General features: G+C 46.2%; 1 long non-coding RNA gene across 1 annotated transcript; it reads right to left on the bottom strand.

Moving 5' to 3' along the window:
- Nucleotides 1–7,073: 7,073 nt before the first annotated feature.
- Nucleotides 7,074–24,646, bottom strand: LOC111770672 (uncharacterized). The gene is made up of 4 exons (XR_002804041.2): nucleotides 24,550–24,646; nucleotides 14,727–14,919; nucleotides 13,903–14,013; nucleotides 7,074–7,334 (listed from the first exon to the last, which is right to left on the bottom strand). It is a non-coding gene; the product is annotated as an uncharacterized lncRNA (long non-coding RNA).
- Between the last annotated feature and the right edge of the window lie 585 nt (nucleotides 24,647–25,231).

The raw sequence follows: 25,231 nt of genomic DNA, 5'->3' as shown, positions 1-25,231 counted from the left end.
CTCTGTAATCCATTCTCCAATCAATAGCCAGAGTGATCTTATAAGAATATAAATTATATCATGTAATTCTGTTGAAAATGAATCCTCTTGTACATAGCACACTGTGCAGACTTCTCATCCCCACCTACAAGGGGCTACCTGATTTGCCCCCTACCTCTCCGCTCTGACCTCATCTTCTCCACTCTCTTTCCCTCTCCCCAGCAGCCTTCTTTCTGTATCTTCCTCCCCTCACAACCTCGGCACTCGCAGTTCTCCCTGGAATGCTGATCCTGCCTAGATCCGTGCATGGCTGTCTCCTCATTCAGGGCCCAGGTCAAGAGTCAAATGTCACCCTCCTCCATTTGTTATAATAAGATTAGATTTGTGCAATACCCTTTGTTTATTCACTCAAATTTTTATTGACTTTTATTACTATGAACTTGGCACTCTGCTTGGTACCAAGGAGACACAAATGAATAAGACCAAGTTGTTCTCATCAAGGCCCTCAGTCGAGTAAGAGAGCCAGAAAAGCAATTGCAAAGACCTCAGGATATTTATGGTACAATGCAAAAATGAGCTGTGATGGAAGTCTTGTGGGAGCACAGAGAAGGACGAAACTATTAATAACTGTGCCTGGGGGAATCAAGGAAGGTTTCAGGGAGCCACTGACTTTACCTAGATAATTACAGTGGAGAATCCTTTATTTTAGAATGAATGATACTGAATTAAATAATACTGTTTTATTTAAGACCTAAGATTTATGTGTGTTTGGTAAATATTTAAGCATGAGGTATTCCTGATTTTCGTACACAATTTTAATGGGCATTATGTATATTCAGCGTAGATTTCTCTACTGTTTTGTTCATAATGGAGAAGAGCACTTCTTGGCTAGCAGACTTTACAACAAGGATTGATGGAGCAAGGAATATCAGGACTGAGGACCTTTGAGTTGGTGGGGCTCTAACTTCTCTAGTTGAAATGGGGTGAGTGGAGGGTCATGGTCACATGGCTATCCCTGAAATAAACTTGATTAAGTGGATCCCTTGTCCCTTGGATAGGTGGTTGTCCTTCACATTTCCCAGGATGGTGGATGTCCCTTTTTCTTCTTTTCCCAGCTTTATTGAGATATAATTACACACAACATTGTGTAAATTTAAGGTATACAATGTGATGATTTGATACATATGTGTCTATTTTGCAAAATGAGTACCACTTAACACATCCATCACCTCACATAATTACAATCTTTTTAATGTGGTGAGAACACTTAAGATCTCTTTTAGCAACTTTCAAGATATGATATAGTGTTGTTATCTACAGTCACCAGGCAGTACATTACATTCCTAGAACTTACTCCTCTTATAACTGGAAGTTTGTACGCTTTGACCAACATTTCCCCATTTCTACCACCTCCTAGCTGTTGGCAACCATCACTCTATTCTGTTTCTATGAGTTCAGCTTTTTACGATTCCACATATGAGATCGTGCAGTGTTTGTCTTTCTCGGTCTGACTTATCTCACTTAGCGTAGTGCCCTCAAGGTGCATCCATTTTGTTGCAAATAGCATGATTTCCTTCTTTTTCTCTGGCTCAAACATATTCCTGTGTGTGTGTGTGTTTGTATCACATTTTCTTTATCTGTTTAACCATCGATGGACACTTAGGTTGTTTCCATGTCTTGGCTATTTGTGAATAATGCTGCAATGAACGTGGAAATGCAGACACCTCTTTGAGATACTGATTTCATTTTCTTAGGTGTCTCTTCCTAATCAATCTTTGTAGAGATAGGAGAAAAGAGAAAACGTCAAAATTCACAATTTTCACTCCATACTTACTATAACTATCACAACCACATGGTTTTATTTTTCTCCAATACTTTTCCTTCCTAGTAATCAGAATTTGTAATTAGATATTAATTTTCAAATTTTTTGAATATTTGTGTGTGTGTGTGTCTGCTGTAATGGAAATTTCGCGAAGTAGAAAATTTCTACAATCTACCGCTAGATCTCCATATTGAGCGCCTAGCATATAGTTGGTGCTCAAAATATATTTATTCAACAAATGAATAATCCTGATAATTTGAGTAAAAGCCTAAAAGAAGATAGTGGGAGGAGTCACATAAATTAAAGGATAATTGAGGTGTAAGGACACCTCGTCAGGGGGCAAATCAACCCGTTTTAGCTCCTAGAGATATTTCAATTGGGTGTGAATTCCAGGTCCCCAACCATTCTGATGTTTTCTTCCAAAGAGATAACTGGAATTAGACTCCTGGGGCAGAAGGTGCTCAGAATGATAGATAATGCAAATATCATTTATTTGCTCACTTAGCGGGTATTCCTTGCGTCTAACAGAAGGGGAGCAGAGCTAGTCATTCCCATATCTGGCAGAATATATTACTATTTATTGAATATACTCAAGAAGAATATTCTTTAGGGTAAATTTTAGTAAATGGGTAAAGTTGGTATAATTTGGGAAATGGTCATTTCATAAGTAGGTCAAATTTGGTGACCAGGGCGTTGAGCAAATAGCTCACATTAGGCTTCCTTTATTTCTCTGGGCTTCGACTCCACCTGCCTTTTGGTGGGAGAGGCTCATGAGTGCCTTTGCCATTGAAAAGGAGGAGTGAGTCACCCAGATGGTTTGGATGGGCTCAGCTGAGTCTCCTGGCAAGTCTGCGCGGCGGTTTCCCATCCTGGTGTTATGAACTCACTTGATGTAGTCTGATCATGCTCAAGTCCTAGGCTCACTTTCATAGAAAATGATAGTTGAAAAGTGTTGGCGCCTTTCAGCCAAAGGCACCAGGAACACACTTGTAGTCAAAGTTGGGTTTCCTGGTGTGGTAAGCATGCCCTTCAAGATTCCTGCCCCCTCGTGGACATACCCCATATGATTCCTCCTCCCCACCCCCCCCAATCTAAGTGGGACCTGTGAATTTGTTGGAATGTCACTCCCTTGGTTAGGTTACAAATGAGTCAAAAGGCAGATAATCCTGGGTGGGCCTGACCTAATCAGGTGAGCCCTTAAAAGAAGAGAAAACGTCAGGGAGATCATCCACCTGGTCTGGAAGAAAGCAAACTACCATGTTGTGAACTGCCTGTGGAGGGGCCCATGTGGCTAAAACGTGAGAGGTGGCCACTCTGAGCTGAAAATGTTGCTCGCCAACAGCCAACAGCCAACAAGAAGAGGAGACCTCACCTACAACTACCTGGAACCAGATTCTGCTAACAACGTCAGTGAACTTAGAAGGACCCCAAGCTGCAGACTGGAACATAGTCCCTTCTGACACCTTGATTTCAGCCTTCTGAGAGCCTGAGAAGAGGACCCAGCTAACCCAGGCCCAGACTCCTGTCCCAGGGAAACTATGAAATAATACATTTCTACTGTTTCAAGCCTCCAAAATTATGGTAATTTGTTATGCAGTAACATATAAGAGAAAACTCACACAATTGGTTCATCGCAACAAGGGGGACAAGACAAAATGGAGAACTTTGGAGTGTCTCAGGAAGGGAGTTAGAGAAGGAACGCACTCTAGAATTTGGGCTGTGTTAGGTGAACTGGGCAAGAGTTCGGGGAAGCATGGTTTGCTCTGGTTTGGGTGCTATGGGAAAGAAGGGACTGATCCATGATTGGGTAGCTTCATAAGTCTTATCTACGAAGTGGGAGGGACAGAGCAGGGCAAAAGCTGGAGTGGATGAAGAAGCCCCAGTCACTCACGTTAGCAGGGAAAGCGGGGTGCTTGGCCATTTTCGTGGTTTGGACAGTGCTCCTGTCTTTGTGCTCAGACGCGATTCCAGAGTGGCCTTGTTTTCATCTCACGCATCACAGTCAGAGTGGCCTTGTTTGCGTTCAACAGGAGCACAGCATGGGTTTCCTGTTAGAGCCAGGCCCGCTCCGAGCTGACAGCCATCAGGGGCTGCTGTCGTGTGGGTGGGCGACAGTTAAATACCTCTACAACCTCCCTGACGCCTTTGGGTTTTTTGAGCTATGGCAATGTTAATTAATTAATTAATTATTTGGAAAGTGGGTGGGAGGGTCTTTCTAAGATAAATTTTTTATGGCTTTACTGAGGTATAATTGATATACAAAAAAACTGTACGCATTTAATGTACACAATTGATGAGTTTGGATGTGTGCAAATTCTGCTAGGTGTACAAACATTTTCTAACTAAATGCTTATTAGCAAGGAATCACACAAAAAATCGTATCATCTGTTCTATCAGCTTAAGGAAGTCTGCTCATCTACACTTCGTATGAAAGTTTCATTTGAAATAAGGACAAGGCTCCTGTCACCCATAGAGCTGGCTTTAGGCAGAATCTGTGAGAATTCATTGCTGAACGTGGCCCCGCTTAGACATTTAGCTTAGGGCAATATATCCCTAATAGATGCCTAGTGAAACATCCATAATACAATTTCCCTAAGATTAAAGGCTACAGGACTCACTGGATTCTCATATCCTATTCATGCAAAGGTAGGAAGTGCCTCTAAAATGTTATTAGCCAATACGTATATATTACATAGCTATAATTTCACCAGTGAGAGCCCTTTTGGAACATTCATCATGCTATTTAATAAAAACTCATTTTTGATGTCCAGGGAGCTAATTTGATGGAGGTAGGCTATGGAAGAACCTTGGGAGCTCCCTCTGGAAGAGTGACTATCTTGAAGAATGAGTAGCTAGAGTAGAATGCCATTTGACCACCCCCAAACCTCGTATACCTAAATATGCTACCAGTCTCTGGACTAGAGCTTGATCCGTTGCTTCTCATCCTTGACCATGTAGTGGAGTCACCTGGAGGAATTTTAAACTCATTGGTGCCAATGCTGCCCCTGCAGACCGAGTATCGAAGACTTTCTGGAGGTGGCATCCAGGCACTGGTATTTTTTTTTTTAAAGATTTTATTTTTTCCCTTTTTCTCCCCAAAGCCCCCCAGTACATAGTTGTATATTCTTCGTTGTGGGTCCTTCTAGTTGTGGCATGTGGGAGGCTGCCTCAGCGTGGTTTGATGAGCAGTGCCATGTCCGCACCCAGGATTCGAACCAACGAAACACTGGGCCGCCTGCAGCGGAGCGCGCGAACTCAACCACTTGGCCACGGGGCCAGCCCCCAGGCACTAGCATTTTTTAAAGCTCCCCAGGTGGCTTCAGTATGCAGTCTAGGTCAAGAGCCACTGGCTTAATCCAAAAATGTAATAACATCACATTGTCTGTGCTGAGATATTTTAAAGTAAATTATGGGTATCTTAAAACATGGCTGCCCATTAGAGTTACCTGGAGAACATTAAAAAAACACAAGATGCTTAGACCTATCCCCAGACCAATTAAACCAGAATCCACGGGTGAGGGGCCTGAGCACTGTATCTTAAACATTTCCAAGTGATTCTAACAAGCAACTGTGTGAAGATCCATTGTGATGGACGATGCACGGACCACTGCAGGCATCTGGAATGTAAGAGTCTCTCAAGGAGAGCGGCTCGCATGGCCCTTCCACTTGTGTGATGCGAGGGGCATCTCCCATGTTGGCAGGGGCTGGTTTGGATCCCCGAAGGCTCCCAGACTCTGGCTACGAGTGGAACCCGGCGTCCTCCTGATGCCGACTCCCCTTCTCGCCCTGAGGCTTCCAGTCCCACTTCTCATCTCTCATCGCAGGCAGACTTCCTTTATGTCACGGCCCTGTGTCTGCCCCTCCTCACCCCCACCCCAGGCTGCGTGAAGTCCTCGGTCTCCTTGTGGACAAGGAATAAGGTCACCTGGATTTTCCTCTGTTGACTGTGGCATCAGCTCTGGAGGTGTCTCCACTTGACCTGGAACATAGGGTGGGAGGTGTAAAGATCACTAGCCCCGGTCATTTTCCCTTGACGTGCTGTGCACTGAGGCCCTTCGAATGGACCCCATGTGTCTGTGCAATCTACATGAGGATGGCCAGACGTGGAGCCTGGGCTTCAGCACCACCTCCAGAACTGCCCAAGCCTCCTTCCTTGTTTTCATTTCTACTTTTCTCATTTCCTCCCAGAGTTGGTTTTTTTAAATTTTAGTTCTTTATGTTGGCTCTGGTTTCGACTACCCCTTTGAATGGGTGACAGGAGGAAGCATCACATGGTCATTAAGAAACGTTGATTCTGGAGTCACATCCTCCTGGGTTTGAATGCACCACTTATTCCTATGTGACCTTGGCCAGCCACTTGACCTCTCTGAGCCTGAGTTTCATCTTTTTTAAATAAAAGGTCAAAAATACCAATTTCATAGGGTTACTGTACAGATTAATTAGATGATGCCTGCAGGAGGCCTAGGACAGAGCCTGGCATTCAGTCAGACTTAATAAATAGCATCCATTGTAATTAATATTACTGCTGTTATTATCCAGCTTGGGACTTCCAAGCCGGCTATCGTTTGACTATGGCTTCCTTCCAGAAGTGTGGTTCTCAACCTTGGCTTTACGTTGGAATTCCCTAGAGAGTGTTGAAAAAAAAAAAATGCTGGGGCCTGGGCCCCGCCCCGGAGATTCTGACGCAGTCATTCTGGGGTGTGGCCTGAGTCTTGATTGTTTTAAAAGCTCCCCAGGTGATTCCAATGTGCAGCCAGGGCTGAGAACCAGAGCAGCGGTTCTCAAAGTGTAGTTCCAGGACTGGGAGCATGCGCAGCACCTGGGAGCTTGTTAGAAATGCAAATTCTCAGACCCCACCGCAGCCCTCCGGAGCCAGCATCGCTGGGGGTGGGGCTCAGTGATCTGTGTTTTAAGGAGCCCTCCAGGGGCTTCGATTGATGTTGAGATTGGCTGCTGTAGGGAAGCCGTCCTCTACCACACAAGCCTCTGCTGGCTCTCTTTGGTGGTGGTCGGTAGGAAGGGGGGAACTCCCTTTGAGGGGATCTCTTCCCTCCCAGCAGCGGCATTGCTTCTGAGTTTCAGCCTGCCTGTCTGAGGATCGAATTTAAAGCTGGTCCATCATGTAAACGAAATGGGCGCATGCATGACTGGATAATCAAGGAGAACGCACGTGTACACACTTTCGCATTCATCTGGCATATTTTTCAGCAAACAGTAGCATCAGAGAGATTTGCCTTATGCATTGTTTTAAATAGGACAGGAAACGACAAGCTTCATTTTCGTTGCGTTTCATTTTTTCCTTGGTATTTAATAGCACTGAAGGGGATATTGACACAATAAAGCAAACTTTAAAGATGCCCATTCTTGTGACCTGACCTAGGCTAATTTGCCAGTTCACAGCGATCAGCTTCTTCTTGTTGAGTATTCATGGTTTCCAATGATCAGAGGTGTGTGAGGAAAGCAGTTTCCTCCGAAACCTCGCTTCTCGGTGATGCCTTACAATGCAAGCAAGTCTTGGACCAAATTCAGCCACCTGTAATGATAACAAAATAATAAACAAAACCCAATACGATAGCAGAAAACAGACGCAAAGACTGGGTGATCCGTTTTGGAAGCCCACTGAAGTGTAGACCCTCTGTTCCACACTTTGGGCTTCTTCAACCTAGAAGGTTCGCTTTGAGGCAAAAATGCCACAAGGTTCTGCTCATTGGCTGAACTTCTCCAGCATCCCTGGCGTTTTGAGTGCTGGACTTGCCTGGGCATTGTAGGATATTTAGCAAGCCTGGACCCAGGCACTGATTTCTGCTAGCTGTCCTCCCCGTGTCTACTACTCTCTAGTCATTGCAATAACCCAAAAATGCCACCCCCCCCAATTCCAAACCTCTGTAATCATCTGATGACTGTAGGGGCGATGGGAGGGGACCAAACGGAGTTCTTGACCTAAAGTGTTACTCCAAAGGTGTTAGGTTGCTGGTTTTCGGTATCAGATTTGTCGAAATAGTCCATTAATGCAAAGCAGAACGTTTCTTGACTAGCTCACATTTCCCACTGAAACATTATTGCTAATATCCCTTGTGCTAATTATCGAGCTCAATATGCAACTTCAGATCGTGATATTTAAAGCAAGCACTTGTCACAGTGCTTGTAGCAGGCGCTGGAGTTGGAGTGGGGGCTCCTGATTAGGGTCTTTCAAATGCTAACCAGCCACCTCTGGAATGTGGATTCCTGATTAGGGTACTTCACATATTAATGAACTGTTTCTAGGGTATGGATTACTTTTAATTTACACCTCCTATTTCTCACTCTCTGTGCTGCAGCGTGTGAATGTAAATTACAGGTTAGGTACTATACCTTGGGAGGGAGGCATCTTATGCAGTGGGTGTGGAAGTGAGCATGTGTCTGCTGGGTGATCAGTAGTGTGTGTAAGAAGGCCTTGGAAAGTGCATTGCCTTTGGCTCAGGGATATAGTGACCAACCGGCCAGGACTGAGGGCTTCCCTGGGATGTGGGGCTTTCAGTGCAAAAACCAGGACAGTCTAGGGCAAACTGGGACAGTCAGTTACCTGACCAGTGACTCTGCCTCTAGAAATCTATCCTAAGGCAGTGAAGTGGGAAAGGTTACTTATAATAGGTGTTACCTGTGAAGGTGCAAATTTGTAAGCAGTGTACAGAAATGGCAATAGGGAATTTATTGAATAAATTTTGGTATATCCATCAGATGGAGTATTATAGTTCTAAAAAACTCATGTTCTGTGTATTAGCTCGGGCTGCCATAACAAATACCAGAGACGGGGGGCTTAGACAACTGAAATTGATTTTTTCACAGATCTGGAGGCCACAAGTCCCAGATCAAGATCTAGCAGCGCTGATTTCTGGTGAGGCTCTCTTCCTGGGTTACAGACGGCTGCCTTCTTGCTGTGTCCTCACCCAGCGGAGAGAGCGAGCCAGCTCTCTGGTGTCTCTTCTTAAAAGGGCATGAATCCCATCTAATTAGGGCCTCACTTTATGACCTCACTGAACCTTAATTAATTCCTTACTCCAAATACAGTCACATCGGGGGTTAGGGCCTCAGCATACGAATGTTAGGGGGACACAATTCAGTCCATAGCATTTTCAAAGACCACTTGTGGAAAAGAAGAGAGAATCACCACATATTGTTAACTGAAGCCACAAAACAGTATGTATGATATGACTCAGATGTTGTCTAAAAGAATAAATAAGAAGAAAATTTGTGTGTACAGGAAGACTGGAAGACTGGACAGCATGTTAAAAAATGGAAATTAAGGTGATTTTCAGTTTCTTTATTTTTTCTATAGTTTTCTGTATTCCTTTTTGTATTCCAAAATTTTAAGAGGTTAACACACAATACTTTTTAAATAAGAAAATCGTAGTTTAAAAATACAGGCTCTGGGTAGATTGCTGCCACGCCAGGGGAGAATGGCTATGCTGCCTATGAAGGAAGAAATGGCGCCTGGATTGGTGTAGCTAAAAAGAACAAATGAAGAGGGAATCTATAACGTTTGTGCAAACCTGAGTTGCCTATTCCCCGTGTAATTTGGCAGATGGAGCCTTGCTCTGTCTGAGAATGGGCAGTGGTTAAACACTTCTGTCTGGAACTGGCCATCACAGCTTGAATCTCGCCCTTTGACTTGCTAGCTGTCTGTCCTCGGGCAGTGTGTCTCCGTCTCTGTTGTCTGTAAGACACGAATAACAGGAATGCCTATCCCCTTGGCTTGTTGTGAAGTTAGAGTGAGTTATTCCATGAAAAGGGCCCTGCTGAGTAGAAAGGTGCTCAGTAAATCAGCCGTGGTTGTTACTGTGATTATTCTCTTTCTTCTAAGAATGCCTGGCTTTGCCTCTTAGGCAATGCTTAGAAATTCTTTTCACCTCATGGCTTTGGATAACGTGTCCCCTGTTTCTTTGCGAGGGGTTTCTTAATCACCGCCACACTTGCTAGATTTGACAAATAAAAACACAGGATGCCCAGGTAAATCTGAATTTCAGATAAACAGCAAATAATTTTTTTAGTCGGTAAGTATGTTCCAAATATTGCCTAGGCCATACTTATACTAAAAAATTATCCATTGTTTATCAGAAGTTAAAATTTAACTGAGTGTCCTGTATTGTATCTGGCAATCCTAATTATTACAGATATGCTAACACGTTGAAAAGGAACCCAGCGATGAAGCTTTCTTAAGCAGATCTGTCTGAGCCCAACCTACCGCTGCTGGACTCCTGGTGCTGGCATTTCTACTGCTTTATAGTGAGGAGTGTGCGAAATAACCTCCCTGCTGATCCTGGCTTGGCACCTGGCACCTGGCACATGGTACCTGCACAATGGATCAGGTAGGAGAGCCTGTCCTTTACTAGCCACGTAACTTTGGGGGAATTGCATAATGTCTTTAAGCTTCGATGTCCTCAAATGCAAAATGGGGCTCATCATAAGACCTGCTTCATTGTGAGAATTAAATAAAATGAGATAATTCCCAGCCCGTGGGAAGCGCGGCTGCCGGGGGTGAATGTGCTGGTGGATCTCAGAGCGCAGTAGCAGGCGGTGGGTCTGTTCCAGCCCTTGCAGTGGAGAAGTGAGAGACTTATTCTCATGGCTGCCACAGTCTCCTATCTTCATGATCTTTCTTGCCTGGAGAAACAGTAAAGACAGCAGGAAAATGGTCTCCACTTCACTTCCCCCACTCAAATCTGGCACGCGTGCATCTAATTGGCAGAACCCGATTCGAATGGCAAACCCTCGCTGCAAGCCAGCCATGGAGTTGTAATGTCTGTCTCCAGCCTCTGCTGAGTGGGAAGGCACGCCAGGAGTGGGAATGGATGCTGAGTGCGCTGGATGCTCCTCAACCCAACAAAATATTGGGAGGGAGGAGATGCCTGTAAAGGTAGTTGTCTAGATGAGACTGGGTTATCCAACTCCCATTCTTCAGGCCTCAGCATCATCCCTCTCGCCGCCAGGGTACTCGTTGTGTTTGAGACCCAGCCTGGACTCTCTCCTTCCTCTGCCTCCATCTTCTTCCTGTCTAGGGATCAGTTTCAATGCTGACCCCCAATCCAGGGTCCAAGGCTTAGCTATCGGTTGTCAGACTTTATCAGTGTTGCCAGCCTGAATTTTTAAGCACTGCCTTTCCTGGATTGCTTGTTTTTGTGCCTTCCTGGCAAAAACTTTCTTTTGCTCTTTGAAGTCTGCCCTTTACCTACAGATTGCACTTTTTCTTATCATCTGGAGCTCATCTGCTCTGCTCTCCCCTGCCTTCCCACCCCTGGTGAAGCTGGTTCACTGTCACCCCCACGGTTTTCTCCATCTTGCTTTGGTTAAGGGTTATGAGAGAGAAAAAGCCCTCATGAATCAAACCCGGGCCATGGGAATTTAAAACACACAGCATGAGCCCGGCTATAGCCTACATGTTCCTGGGTACAGGGAGCAATAACAACATCTCAGCTTCCAGGTACACACTGTCAGCCGATCACTTTGCATGTGAAACTAATCTCAAACTCTTAAGGACCAGCAGCCACACCATTTGTTAAAATCACAATGCATCCCTTCTGCTGCCAAAGATGGAACTGTAATTTCTGCCTCTTCTCGAAATAAATACTTTGCATGGTTCTGAAAAATTTTAGCAATTAGCTGGTACCATCACCTCTAATTAGCCACTGGCAAACACAATTGAGATAATAACGCTTACAGAGGAGCAAGCATGAATAAGCACCAGATTCTAAATCTACTGGGGAAGTGACCCTGATGAATCATTTAATAGTCCCCATAATGTAATTTTGCAGGTTTGTTGTACACACACCACAGAGAACATATTAAGTGGGTCTGAGCCATAAGAGCGTCTTAATGATTAATTTGCCATATGCTCCTGAAAAAATCTCATTTTTTGACAAACAATACCCATCTACTCTTTTGCTTATTAATAAAACCATCAAGAAAATCCACTTTTCTTTCCGTCTCCCTAATGAGTCCCTGTAACTCACATGGATATCCAGGGATTGGTCTTTTTTTTTTTTTTTTTAATTATCTCTAAATTCCCATGGAAGTTAGCAGAACATAGCTATTTACTCTCTTATATTGTGTTTTATTTCAATTGTTGGCAATTGCTTTTTAATCATTTTTATTGGCTCTTCCACAGTGCTACCGTAGGGAAGATAATTGTTATCCCTTTTTATTTACAGAGTACACGCTGCTGCAGGGTTAAGTGGCATGCCCCCAGACCTCGGCGAGGGGGAGTCTAGATTAGAACCCCAGTCTGCAGATTCCCAGCATGTCTCACACAGAAGGACCGGACTTGGAAAACCACTTCTCTGAATGGTAAAACCCGACCAGGAGCAAGGAGCCCTGCCTCTGAGCAAGACCATCTGAAACTCAAGTTTCCAAATCTATAAAATGGGCTTGTCCTGGGACATTGTTGTGAAGATCCAGTAAAATAGTGGCTACAGAGAGGTTTGGGGGTTGTACACACCTAGGGGACTGCACAGTCGCCAGAACGGCAGGCTCCTTTTTCCTGTCCCCTTCTCCTGCAGGATGAAAGTCTAGCTGTTCTCTGGGCAGGTGGCCTTGGGGGATTGGCCTTACTCTTCCTCCAGGTGAGTCAATGCCTGTGCGTGTCTGTGCTGGACACACAGTTGGCCACAATGCGGGTGCCGTTGATTTCCTCTGTCTGGCTCGGCTATCACAGCACTCAGCTTTCTTCAAAGGCGTGTTGGCTCCCAATGAACGCTCAAGCTGGCCTTGACAGCAGGGGCTCTGGGGACGACTTCACAGTCTCACAGAGCACAGGGCGGGGGTGGGTGGGCGTGGGGAGCAGGTCTCAGGCTAGCTACACTGCCCCCTCTTATCACAGGAGGAATGAGGCTTCACGGCTAAGGGGGTGGTGGGGTGAGGATGAGGCTGTGCTCACATGGAGGTGTCCAGGAAGGAATTCACTCCCTTCCTCCCTCTGCTTCTAGTAACTCTCTCCCTTTACCTCACTACCTGTTGCAATGTTCTGCCCTGTTTCCCTCTTCACACCACTGTTTCCAGTAGAAATAATTGGTCCCTTCTCAAACGTTCTTGGTGTCTGGCAAATTATTCATGGTCCTGAAAAATTTTAGTAATGAGCTTGTACCATCACCTCTCATTAGCCACTGGCAAACACGGTTGAGGTAATGAATGTCAAAAGCCAGATTCTCCCCTGGCCTATATAGCACCATGGTTCAAATCAGAAAAAGGTAGCCCCTCTGAGTAAGAACACTGCTTGGAATGTGGGAAGTACCTTTAAAGGAAGGAAAAAGGTGCCCCTTGCTCCTGGTGGGTGCAGTGCTGACAAGGCACATGGTTTGTCCTGCAGAGAGCAGGCTGCATTCAATACCCTCCCCTAGTTGCCCCTTAGCCAAGGGCTTTTGTGCAGTGCACAAACTGGACAACCATACATGGTGGCCTTATCAATGGCTTTTCTGTTCACGTGCAATTGAGGCTGAGGGAAAGTGAGCTCTCTCTCAGGCCCAGAGGGCTCTCTTTGCCCCTCGCAACACACAGAAGGGGAAAATGAGCTCAGATTATATTAATGAGGGTGTAGTGAGTTGAACTGTGACCCCCAAAAGATATGTTCAAGTCCTAATACCTGGAGCCTGTGAATGTGACCTTACTTGGAACGTGTCTTTGAGATGTAATTATAGTTCAAAAATCTTGAGATGAGATCATCCTGGAATGGATTGAGGTGGGCCCTAAATCCAATGGCAGCTGTCCTTATAAGAGTAAGGCAGAGGGAGATTAGACAGATCGAAGAGGGGGACATAGGAAGAAACACAAGGAAGAAGGCATGGGAGGATGGAGCAGAGATTGGAGACATGCAGCTACAAGTCCAGGAGCACCAAGTGACACCAACGGCCAGCAGAAGCTGGAAGAGGCAAGAAACAGAATCACACCCCTTCACCCCCGGCAGCCTCGAGGAGGAGTGTGGCTCTGCCGACACCTTGATGCTGAGCTTCTGGCCTCCAGAACTGTGGGAATGAATTTCTGTTGTTTTACGCCACCCAGATTGCGGTCATTTGTTAGAGCAGCCGTAGGAAATTAATACAGGTGTAAGGGTCGGGATGGAAGGGGACACTTACCAGGGGTTTCCTTTCTGAATTGTAACTGGTTCCTTCCTGCAGTATCTAATACCAAGCACATGTCATCCCACGTGGACCTCTTCCCTTCCATCTGACCCCAGCTGTCCTCAGCTGTATAAGAGAAATAATTTCTCCTTTTAACATAACTGTCTTGAGGACTCACACTGCTTTTATTATATTAAAAAACAGAATAAGCGTAATTTCTGCCCCTCTCAATTTTATACAAGAAATTAATAATTCTCCTATTACATACTTTCTGATGAACTCACATCCCAGCCTTATTTCGCTAAGAGAGTGGTCTTCTGTCTCTGGCCTACATTATTCCAAACGACTTCCCTTTCACTCGCCCTTGGCAGTGAGAGAGGAAGCTCAACCTACCCTTCGCCAGTTTTGAAGCATTTGTAGCCCATTATTTCACCTCCAGGTTGTGGGCTGCTCAAAAGCCTGCTCCAGGTCCTGCTCCATGCCACCCAACGCGGGACCTGTCAGCTGGCAGACGCTCAGGAAGGGTTTGGTGCCTAGGGTTACCGACTATTCCAGTTTTCCTGTGACAGAAAGGTTTCTTGGGACGTCAGGCTTTCAGTGTGAAAACCAGAACAGTTCTGGGCAAACTGGGATGAACGATTGATTGCCCTAGTTAACTGAACAAATGAATGAATTGCCCTGACCCATTGTTCTTGGGGACATCAGGACTTGGGCAACTCATCCAATATAAAGTTATTTGGTCCTTCTTCCCACCCTGCCTCCTTCCTGGGGCTCCAAGCCTCCCAGGGCCCTTTCTTCCCCGGGGAGCCTGCTCCTCAGTAGCACCATGGCTTGGGCACCTGGTCCAACCGGGTCCCAGTGGCCCTCTGCTTAACGCTCGCCATGTGTAGATCTAGTTCTTCTGCCACTTGACTTTTTTGTTCTCTGAATTCTTTCCTAGCTGTTTTTTTTCTTCCTGCTTCTTAAATATTGAAGTTCTCCAGGATTCTGGCTTTGTTCCATTTCCGCATAGTTCGTGGATGACCTCAAGAACTGAAATTAAAACAAAACAAAATAAAACACCAAAACAGAACACCTTGGATGCCATTATCCACTCTTTCTTTTTCACACTCAACATTCAATCCATCAATAAGCTGGGCAGATTCTTCTGAATAACTAGTAAATCAATTCCCTTCTCTCCATCCCCATGGTCGCTACCATATGCCAGAACCTTATAATTCCTTGTCTTTTACTTAGATTTCACACTTCCAGTCTTAGCCTTTCCGATTTATCCTTTTCACTGCTTCAGAGCGATTGCTCTAATATGCAAATATGACTGTGATTCTCTCTTGCTTAAAATATGCCAATGGCTCCCTGCGATCCGCAGGAGACGTTCCAACTTTCTTAGATTGGCACACGAAACTTTTCTTGACCTGTCCCTGTCCAACATTCTGGCTTCTTCTGTCACCTCTTGGCGATCTCAGAGCCCACACTCCTGTCTCAAGGAACCTGTCCTGCTCCTTCTACAACCAGATCCTTGGACCTACACGTCCCTTCCTCTGTCTGTGCTGCATTCCCAGCCTGCTTCACCTGGCTGCCACTTGCCAGGCCTTCAGAAGTCAGCTCACAGATTCCCTCCCTGACTCTGTCACGCTGGATGAGCTGCCTCCTTTGTGCTGCCCCAGCGGGTGTGTTTACTGTTCCCAGAGCACTGACCACCTGCTGGGCTCCCTTGCTGTAAGGCGAGCAACCCAAGGGCAAGGCAGTGGGATCCACCTTTGTCTTCTCTCTCCGCAGCACTTGGCACAACGTAAGCACCTGTACTAAGTTGGATAGTGTTCCCCCAAATTCATGCCCATAACGTGACGTTATTTGAAAACAGAATCTTTGCAGATATAATTATTAAGTTGAGGTCATCCTGCATTATGGGGCCTCTAATCCAGTATCACTGGTGTTCTTATAGGAAGAAGAAAGGACACACAGAGACACAGACACACACAGAGAAGATGGCTGTGCGACAGCAGAGGTAGAGATTGGAGCAATGCAGCTACAAGCCCAAGAACACCAAAATTGCTGGCGTCTACCAGAAACTAGGAGAGAGGCAAGGAAGGACCATTCTGCAGAGCCTACAAAGGAAGCATGACCCTGCTGACACCATGACTTTGGACTTGTGGCCTCCAGAATGGGGAGGGAGTACCTTTCTGTCGTTTAAACCACCTAGTTGGAGGTATTTGCTCTGGCGGCCTTAGGAAACTAGCACAGTACCCAACACGTTTGGTTGGCTCAATGAATGGTCTAACCTATCTCCTCCTTCCTCACAGCCATGGGAAAAGACCTGTCAACTCTGAGCTGGAATATTCTGGTAGTCTTCTGATTGGTCTCCCTGTGGTAGCTAAATAGAGTGGCACCTTGAGTTTATGACTGCAGATGGATCCTGTGTTTGTTAGGCTGATTATCAGAGAAGTTTTTTCTCACGACCCAACTATAAGGTTACCTGAATCCCAGTGCTAAAAAATGTCACCTCTGCCCTGGGTGAAGCTTTCATGCAAGGCTCTGCTGGGGCACCTAAAAGGACAATGATTCAGGCTATCACTGAGCTCACAGAGCAAGCCACAGGCCTGTTTTTGCACCTGCTTGCTAATAAATGAGAGTCTGCGTGGCAGATCCTGACACCTGCTTTCATTATAACCTACAGAGACCCGTGGCCCGAAGACCTCATGCATGTACATGGTGAATGACAAAATTGACTCAGGTCAGTTCTCCCCAAGAAGGTCGTAGAAAGAACTCCAGTTTCGGAACAAGACAAATTTGGACTAAAATCCCAGCTCCACCACTGACTGCCTGATTCAACTATGATGTTGCTTCTGAAGGAAGTAACAACGGTCCGTGCCCGCCTCACCGGGTTATTGCTATAATTAAGCAAGATCAAGTGTATGAAAGGCTTTGGGTGTCACAAATGTTCCCCATTAGCCAGTAACTTGTGTGCAGTCCCACAGCTAAGGGGTGAGGTACTCTCTGGGGTCTCAGCCCTGGGGACAAGGTTCTTTCCCCTGAAATAGAGACAGTGGCCTCTAATGAGGGCCTCAGCATTCATTAGGATTTCGGGATGTCCCACCTCATGGACTGTCATATACATTTTCCACTTTTATCCTCACAAAGGCTTCTATTTAAAAAATTCTTTTCCTCATTAAAAATATAGGTTAGTTTTAGAAATGAGGCTCCAAGACGGGGTACAGCTCCTCACAGCACTTGAGAGCAATGCTTCTCAAGCTTGGCTGCATGTGAGAGCTTTGAAAAATCCCCATGCCCTGCCGCCTTCCAGACCAATGAAACCAGCCTGTCTCATACTGGGGCCCAGGCGTCAGAACTTTAAAAAACTTCTGGGGCAGGCCTGGTGGTGTAGTGGTTAAGTGTGCACGTTCCGCTGCAGCAGCCCGGGGTTCCCCGGTTCAGATCCTGGGTGCGGACATGGCACCGCTTGGCACACTATGCTGTGGCAGGTGTCCCACATATAAAGTAGAGGAAGATGGGCAGGGATGTTAGCTCAGGGCCAGTCTTCCTCAGCAAAAAGAGGAGGATTGGCAGCAGATGTTAGCTCAGGGTTAATCTTCCTCAAAGGAAAAAAAAAAAAAACCTTCTTAGGTGGCTTCAAAATGCAGCCAAATTTGAAGATCTGTGTTCTAGAGTTTATAAATCACTTTCCTGCAAATGAAGGGATTTGAACTTTTACTCCTCTGTGAGGATAGCAGAGTAGATTTCATTGTCCCCACTCTGAAGACGGGAAAAACCAAGGCTTAGAGAAAATTCTAGAAGGACTTGGGCTGGAAACCAGATTTCCTGATTCTGCTCCAGTGCTCTGTCCCTGTCAGAGCATTGTCAGGGGAGGGGCTGTGCCATGTCACTGACCTCGCAGGCTCCCTTTCAACGCATGTCCGCACCTGATAGAGGACTGACTCGGGTCCATGGAACAATTTACCGCTAACGAGCCAGAGCAAGGTTCCCACGCCCTGTCCCCAGCACCCACCGCCTGCCCTCCCCTGCAGTCCCTGGGTTCCCTGGAGCACAGTGCAGGGGCTGGGGGTTTCCCATACGGGCCTGTCAGATCCATTTCTTTCCCGCCTCTCTTTTTCCATCTGCCTTGTCATAGGGTGAGTGGTATGGGCTTGAGTCTGCCAAGTGCTTTAGTGGCTCTGGAGTGGAGAGAGCAGCATGAGCCCAGAGTGTTTAGGCCATGGGAAAAGCGGGTCTTTTCCACAGACCATCCCTCCCTGCTGCCCCCAGGTTCTCAGGCCCCTCATGATTCCCAGGGGGCCACCAGCAATTAAGACACAGTTCTGGAAAGCAGAAGGCTCTGACAGCCCACAAATCAGCCTCCATATCTCCACCCCCAACCCATCCCCCCCATCCCTCCCAGGACAATGCTTGCAAGTCATCTTGAGCAATGGAACCAGAAAACCCCAACATAGTGAGAGAAAACAGAGGCCTCCCTTTATGGCTGCTGGTGCGATTTCAATAGAAAGCCCTTCTCGGGCAGGAAGAAGCGATTCTTCTGCTGGGTGCCTAACAAAAGCTGACCTCTTCCTTGGAGGCATTTGGTAGGCCCAGAATCAAGCTGGGGTTATTTCCCCACCATCACCATAGTCATAGCAACAGCTTTGATTAATGCGGTGGCCCATTAGAGGGATAATGTCAGCCCTAATCAGGAACGCCTCAAGTATCCCTCTTTGCATTTTGGTAAATGGCGTAATCACATTACGGTTCGATGTGTCTGGGAGCTGATTGCTGTCGCGAAAAGTCTGCCTGATTTTCCAGGTTAAGGGGTGTCGGGGGCCGAGACACAGCTAATCACCATGCATTGTTGGGAGTGTTCGGAGACGGAGGGCACAGAGGCTGCCTGGTATGTGCCGCCCTCCCCTTCCTTCTCCGTCGAAAGGAGTGCTCTGGGTTGGTGGTCTGTTTGCAAGGGGCGCCTCCCCGAAGGAGATGGGCCCAGAGTCAGACAGAGGTGGTATTTTCTGTTGCGGTTAAGCATGAAGAATGCAGAGGCATGGCTGGGAAGAACAGGCAGGCGGCCGAGTTGGTCCTGCCGCTTGTCCATCAAGCTTGTGATGGACAGGCAGCCTCGGGTCATGCCACCGGGCTGGAAAACTGGCAGGAGAGCCCCACTCTGGCCTGAAGATAGGAAACGGCAGGGGTGACATGCACAGCAAAGGCACATAATGATTGTGGACTTGACTTGTCATAATAGCACTTGGCTGCTGGCGGGCCCGGCTTTGCTGTAGAATCTGTCGAAGCTTCCACTCAAGGGTAGATTCTTGCTCCACCCCGGGGAGGTGGAGACTTCCCCACCTCTCTCCTTTTACCAGCAGGGAAACCAAGGCAAGGAGAGCTGACATCTCTCATCCCTGTACGTATATAGTGAATCGATGCTAGGTTCCACCTCCCAAGGGATCGTCCTGACACGCTGCCTCTCCCTGCCTTCCATCCCAGCCTAGCTGCTTTTGTCTCTGCAAATCCGTGGGTGACGGTAACAGTAAATCGTCACTACCAATGTTGAAAGATTAAGAGGAGGACCTGAGGAAATATGCATTGAACCCCCAGAGGCTATTTTTAGATGCTCCCGGGAGGTTTTAAAAAAGGACTCACACAGTTAACTATTTATGACTTTTCGAACGCAGAGCAGAAATAGAAGGCAGCACTCAGCTTCTGCGATGCCCGGGAAGTACAATCCTCTCGGAGGCCCGAAACCACTCTGGGGCCATTAAATTTACTGTCTCTTGGACGACATTTAATATCTTGCATAACGTTTTCATTTTTGGCCACCACACTAGTTTTTCTTCTCAGTGCTGAAAATTATCTCAAGAGTAGCTGAGGAAATTGAGTCGGTGAGTGAGAACGAGCTCAGAGTCGCAGGGTTGGTCTGCGGCCAAGCCCTGGTGGAAGCAAATCTCTTGCCAGTTGGGTCAAAGTTCACATCAGAAGGTTCAGCTAACTGTCCTAGGGCAGGTTGGGGGTGTGGAAAGTTCCTCGGGGGGGGGCCCTACCCATCAAATGCACAAGAAATCGTGGCACCATGAATGAACCAAGATCCGTCTTCCATCTTTCTTTGCTCCAAGCCAACTTTTCACCTGAAAGAGTCAATATTCTTCCCAAGGATGTTGGATTAGACATGTTAAAGGTCATAGGCTACTGTCTGCCCTAAAACCTCACAGACTGGTGAAGTATTTTGTGTGGGACAGAATGAAATTCCCTCAGCTCTGGGGGGAACTAGTAGCATTTTCCCAACTGCTCTCTGAAGTATATAGGTGTCTTTCCAGTAGCCTGGACCTCGATCATGTCTTCCTTTAAACTCAGCTGATCAGGGAATTGGAAATTAAAGTAAATCGAGGATATAGGGCCTTGGCCCCACACAGCCAATAGCTTTAAGCTAAACCCACAAGAGAGCGACATTTGTCTGAACAGAAAACCACAGAGGAATGAATTAACATCACGGTCAGAGTTTCCATATGGCCCCTGCTGGCACCCTCACCGCAGAGCCGCCTGTGCTGGCTGCCCCCCTCCCTGCTGGCGCAGCCTCATGCCAGTCCCTGGGCCAATCCTGACAGAGGCAAGATGTGTATGAATAGTCTCCCTCTCTCAGCTCAGTCTACAGGGCTTCTCAGACGTGGCACTCAGTGGTCCAGTCTCTTACTGCCTCGCTCTATCCTTTCTCTTGTTTCTGGCGAAAACCACAGCCTGCACTTGGCATTCCAGAGGTGAGCCTTCCATAGACAAGTGGGCATAATGGACCATACAGATCTCCTCCTTGATGCCCACTCTCACCTGACTCTTCTTTTTGGGCAATGCTGCCATTCCACATTTCCTGTTGGCTACTCTGGCACCGACCTCATTTGGAATTTGGCTCCCTCAGACATGGCCACCTCTCCAGGCCCAGCAGCTCTGGTGGATTCTGTTTCTGTTGACAGCTACCTCCTCCAGTCCTAGCTCACGCCTTTTCCCTGACCACACATGCCGCACCCACGATGCCACCTTGCACATGACTTGCGTGTTAACTTGTCTGTCTTCCTCCACCGGACTGTGAGCTCCATAAGAGCACAAATCTCATTTATTTTTCTCTTCATTGTATCCCCAGCACCTAGAAACATTTAATACATATTTGAGGAACGAAAGCATAAATGAAAATATAATATCCCGTTCCTGCAGAGGGAAGCAATCATTCCCTTGACTTAGCTGAAGCGCATCCATCTCTGTCCGTTTAAACTGAAAGAGCAAGCTCAGAATTCAACCCTGGCAGAATTGTGTCACTTCTGAAAGGACAGGCTCTTTACGAAGACCTGTGCTCGTTACAAAAACGTTCAGAATAGAAATTTGTCCCCTTTGTTTGCTTTATAATTATTTTTAATTGCTCACCATTCTGCCAATTAATCAAGTCTTCGGTTTCCTCTAAAAAGGAAATTGTTAGTTTTTAGACTTGGGTTGGAGGGGAAATGACACGTGATTGGAGACGATGAGGTGGCTCTGGTCTTATTGCCTCCATGTCTCTGAGTGAGTCACAAATTATCTCCAACCTTAGTCTCCTCATTTGGAAATTGTAGTAATTGGACTCAGAAATCATTAAGTTTCCTCCTAGATTAGTGCTCTATGAATTTATATTTCTGTTTCGCTAATGCAAGTCCTCATACATGCCCTTTTTGTCTTGTGTTTTGGCCAAATCAGAACTTCGGGGTTAAAGCCTTTGCACAACTTTCCGTATGTTGCCACCAGGTGGCAGGAGCGTGCCACAGTCCTTTTGTCCCAAGCACAAAGAGTGAGAGTGTCTCACCAGAGGCCGAGTTAAGATTGTAGCTTTCTAACCTGGGAGGCCAGAGTCTGAGTTTTTGAAATAGCAAAACATTCTGTTCATGAAAACATTTATTTTTATGCCAAACAACAGTTTCAGGGTTAGCAATGCCCAGGGACCCAAATTTCTGTGGTTCAGAATTTTGAGGGCCTGGTAGCTCAGCTCCTGGTGGTCTTCCCACTCCCCTTTATAGCCAAGCGAGTCAAGGGAAACCCCAGGAGTGACTGTGCCATTCAGCGTCCCACGAGGAGAATCATGTGTGAACCCGAATTGATGGATTTTATCCTGGGTTCTTTTTGTTCTTTCCTGTCTCATTCCAGGAAAGAGATAAGGGCTGAGCCAGGGCAAAGTTGGGACAGCTCCTCAAGCCCTTTTTTTTTTTCTTTAAAAAAAGAAACAAAACTATTTGCCTAATTACAATAAAATTTTACCTAAACACAAACTCAGCAAGAGAAATTCCATCTCCCCTCCTCCCTCACTATGGTTAATTTTGTGTGGTCCCGACTGGGCCATGGAGCACTTAGACATTTGGTCAAACTTTATTCTGGGTTTTTCTGTGAGGATGTTTGTGGATGAGATTAACATTTAAACCAGTAGACTGAGGAAAGCTGATTGCCTTTCCTAATGTGGGTGGGCCTCATCCAATCAGTTGAAGCCTTACCTAGAACAAAAAAGGCTGACCCTCCCTCGAATAAAGGAGAACTCTTCTTGCCTAACTGCCTTCGACCTGGGACATTGGCTTTCTTCCTGCCTTTGGACCTGAATTGAAACATTGGCTCTTCTTGGTTCTTGAGCCTGCCAACCTTCGGACTGGAACTAAACCGTCAACTCTCTTGGGCCTTCAGCTTGGAAACTCACCCTGCAGATCTTGGGACTTGTCAGCCTCCATAATCATGTGAGCCAATTCCTTGTAATAAATCTCTTTATATATATGTTTAGTATATACATGTGAGTTATATACATATATGTGTATATACACACACATATGCGTGTGTATGTATCTGTCTCCTATAGGTTCTGTTTCTCTGGAGAACTCTGATGAGTATACCCCCTAACTGGCCATTCATCATTTGGTTGTGCACACATCTGTGCACTGAGCACCTATTTTGTGTGCTAAGCATCAGGAACAGGGAGATGAACAAATTGAGCATTTTTTCCTGCCTTCAGGTGGCATCCAATCTACTGAGGGAGATAGACAATCAAATATTCACTCAAGTGTAAAAACAAAGTTATAGCAAGTGCCACTGAGAGGTAGGAGTTGTTGTCAGAATCTGAGAGGAGTAGGGAGGAGAGTTGAGTTGCACAGAAGCCATGAGCCACATGTGGCCATTTAAATTTAAATTAGTTAAAATTAAATACCAATTTAAAAATTCAGTCCCTCAATACACTAGCCAATTTCAAGTGCACAACAGCTTCATGTGGTTAGTGGCCACCATATTGGATGGGACAGATTATGGAACATTCCTATCATCACCAAGAGTTCTACAGGACAGTGGTGGCCTAGAGCAGCTTTCTGAACCTCGGCACTATTAACATTTTTGGCCAGATAATTCTTTGTTGGGAGGGGCTGTCCTATGCATCGCAAGATATTTAGCAGCATCACCAGATGCCAGCAGCAGCAGTTCACCCAGTTGTGACAATCAAATGTCTCCAGACATTGAGAAGTGGTCCCTGGGGGCCCAGATTGCCCACGGTTGAGGGCCACTGGTCTAGAGGACCTTTGGAGGGAAATAAGTCCAGGAATTAGGATACAGAGTGGTAAGGGCTTTGAGGAGGGTCAACCAAGGCGCTCTCAGAACGTGGGCAGGGGGTTCCCAACTCACACTGGGAGACGAAGCAGGAGGCTTCCTCATGGAGTTGACGCCCCAGCCACACCTTGATAAGCAAGACAATGGCCGCAGCACAGACTTGGTACCACTTGGCATGCCTCTGGCCCCACCTGGAACCTGCTTCTTGCCTTCCTCATCTGCTCCTCCCCTCAGCTGGTCCCAGGCTGAACTCGGAAACCACTGTGTGAACTCTGATTCCCTTCATTTGCCTTTTTGCTTTCTAGAGTACTAGTCTTTGGATGTTGTTTAAGGATCCCCTGTCCTTCTTTCTTGTCCTATTTAGCGCTCTAATTGTAGCAGTAAGAGCTAGCTTCACAAAAGGGGCGTCAATTGTAAAGAGAGGCTGATGAGAATCCGAGACAGGAACCTGCATTCCTCCAGGCTTCATGGGGACTTGAATGGGGATGTCATTGCTCAACAAGGCTACTCTGTCTCTTGATGGCTTCATGGCCTCACTTAAGACAGCTCTGCTGTCCTCTGCACATGACCTCTGGTCTCACATGACCTCTGGTCTCACCTGTCTGCTGATCAGTTTCTTCTTGCCTTCAGTAGCAGCTGGTCCATAATGACCACCCAGTTCCCTCTCCAGTTGGGTAACTCTTGGTAAGCCTTTTGACTTCATTGCCAGTTGGAATTGGCCTATGTGAATTTTAGCTCAACATCCTGAAATAGGAATAGAATTGGCCTGACTCATCTTCTTTGAGCAAGGCCACACAAGTCATGGGCTCCTAGTCTATAGGGCTCCACTGGGGACTGGTGCCACTTGGTACAGAGTCTGACTATGTTTGTTCAACAGGGACCTGCCATAGGAGGTAGGGGCGGGCCAGGTGCCCTGGTACACAGCTCATCCAACTTCTACTACTCTGGCTTAGTTCTTAATTTCTCTTTATCCTTCTTATTGTCAGTAGCTTTGGAACTGATCCAGCTTCCTCTATTTTCTTATCTGTAATCAACTTTTATTTTCTTCCATCACCTAGTACAAGACCTAACACATATTAGCTGTTTGACAAATACCTGTTGTATAAGTCCACCAGTCAAAGACCTCCAGGAGCATAGATGTAGTTAAGCAGATGTAGGTTTATTGAACTTGCTGCAATAGGGAGAGCACGTGGTGCCTTGGTAACAGAATGTTGGAGGGGTCTGTTAAAGGACTCGTGTGATTCTGAGGAAGGACTAGAGAAATAGCAACTAGTTTTGTATTGAATGCTACAAGGAAGTAGGGGTAACTCAGCAACCTGGCATCTCAGAAATCCCTGTACAGGAATTAGAAAGAACAAAAAGGCACTGGAGATGCCAATGATGAGAAAGCAACAATTTCTCAGAAGTGATTTTTTCAGCTCCAGTCTGGCCCTACCTCTGTTTGGTTAGAAACACTGTTTATTACAGTCTAACTGACAGCAGGGTGATTTCCAATTCTTCAGTTAAATGAAAAAAAAATAACTGAATGAATATTTAACTTTACCCCAATGTAGGAACAATTGCAATGGGTTACAGGCAAGACCGATATGCCAGTTTTGAGGCAGCCAAAGTGGCCCTTCACATTATCTGTCTTTCAGGAGGTTGCTTTTTACTGACTTTGAAGAAAATTGGCCTTCCGTATAATGATGTGACATAGATTCATCTGAAGCTCCGTCTACCATTTGGGAATAAATGGTGATGTTTGTTTTCCATTCTTGGGATTTTCATCCGTCTTTAT

Source organism: Equus caballus, chromosome 25 (assembly GCF_041296265.1).
Source record: "Equus caballus isolate H_3958 breed thoroughbred chromosome 25, TB-T2T, whole genome shotgun sequence".
NCBI lineage: Eukaryota > Metazoa > Chordata > Mammalia > Perissodactyla > Equidae > Equus > Equus caballus.
This window is presented reverse-complemented; position numbering and strand designations above follow the sequence as displayed.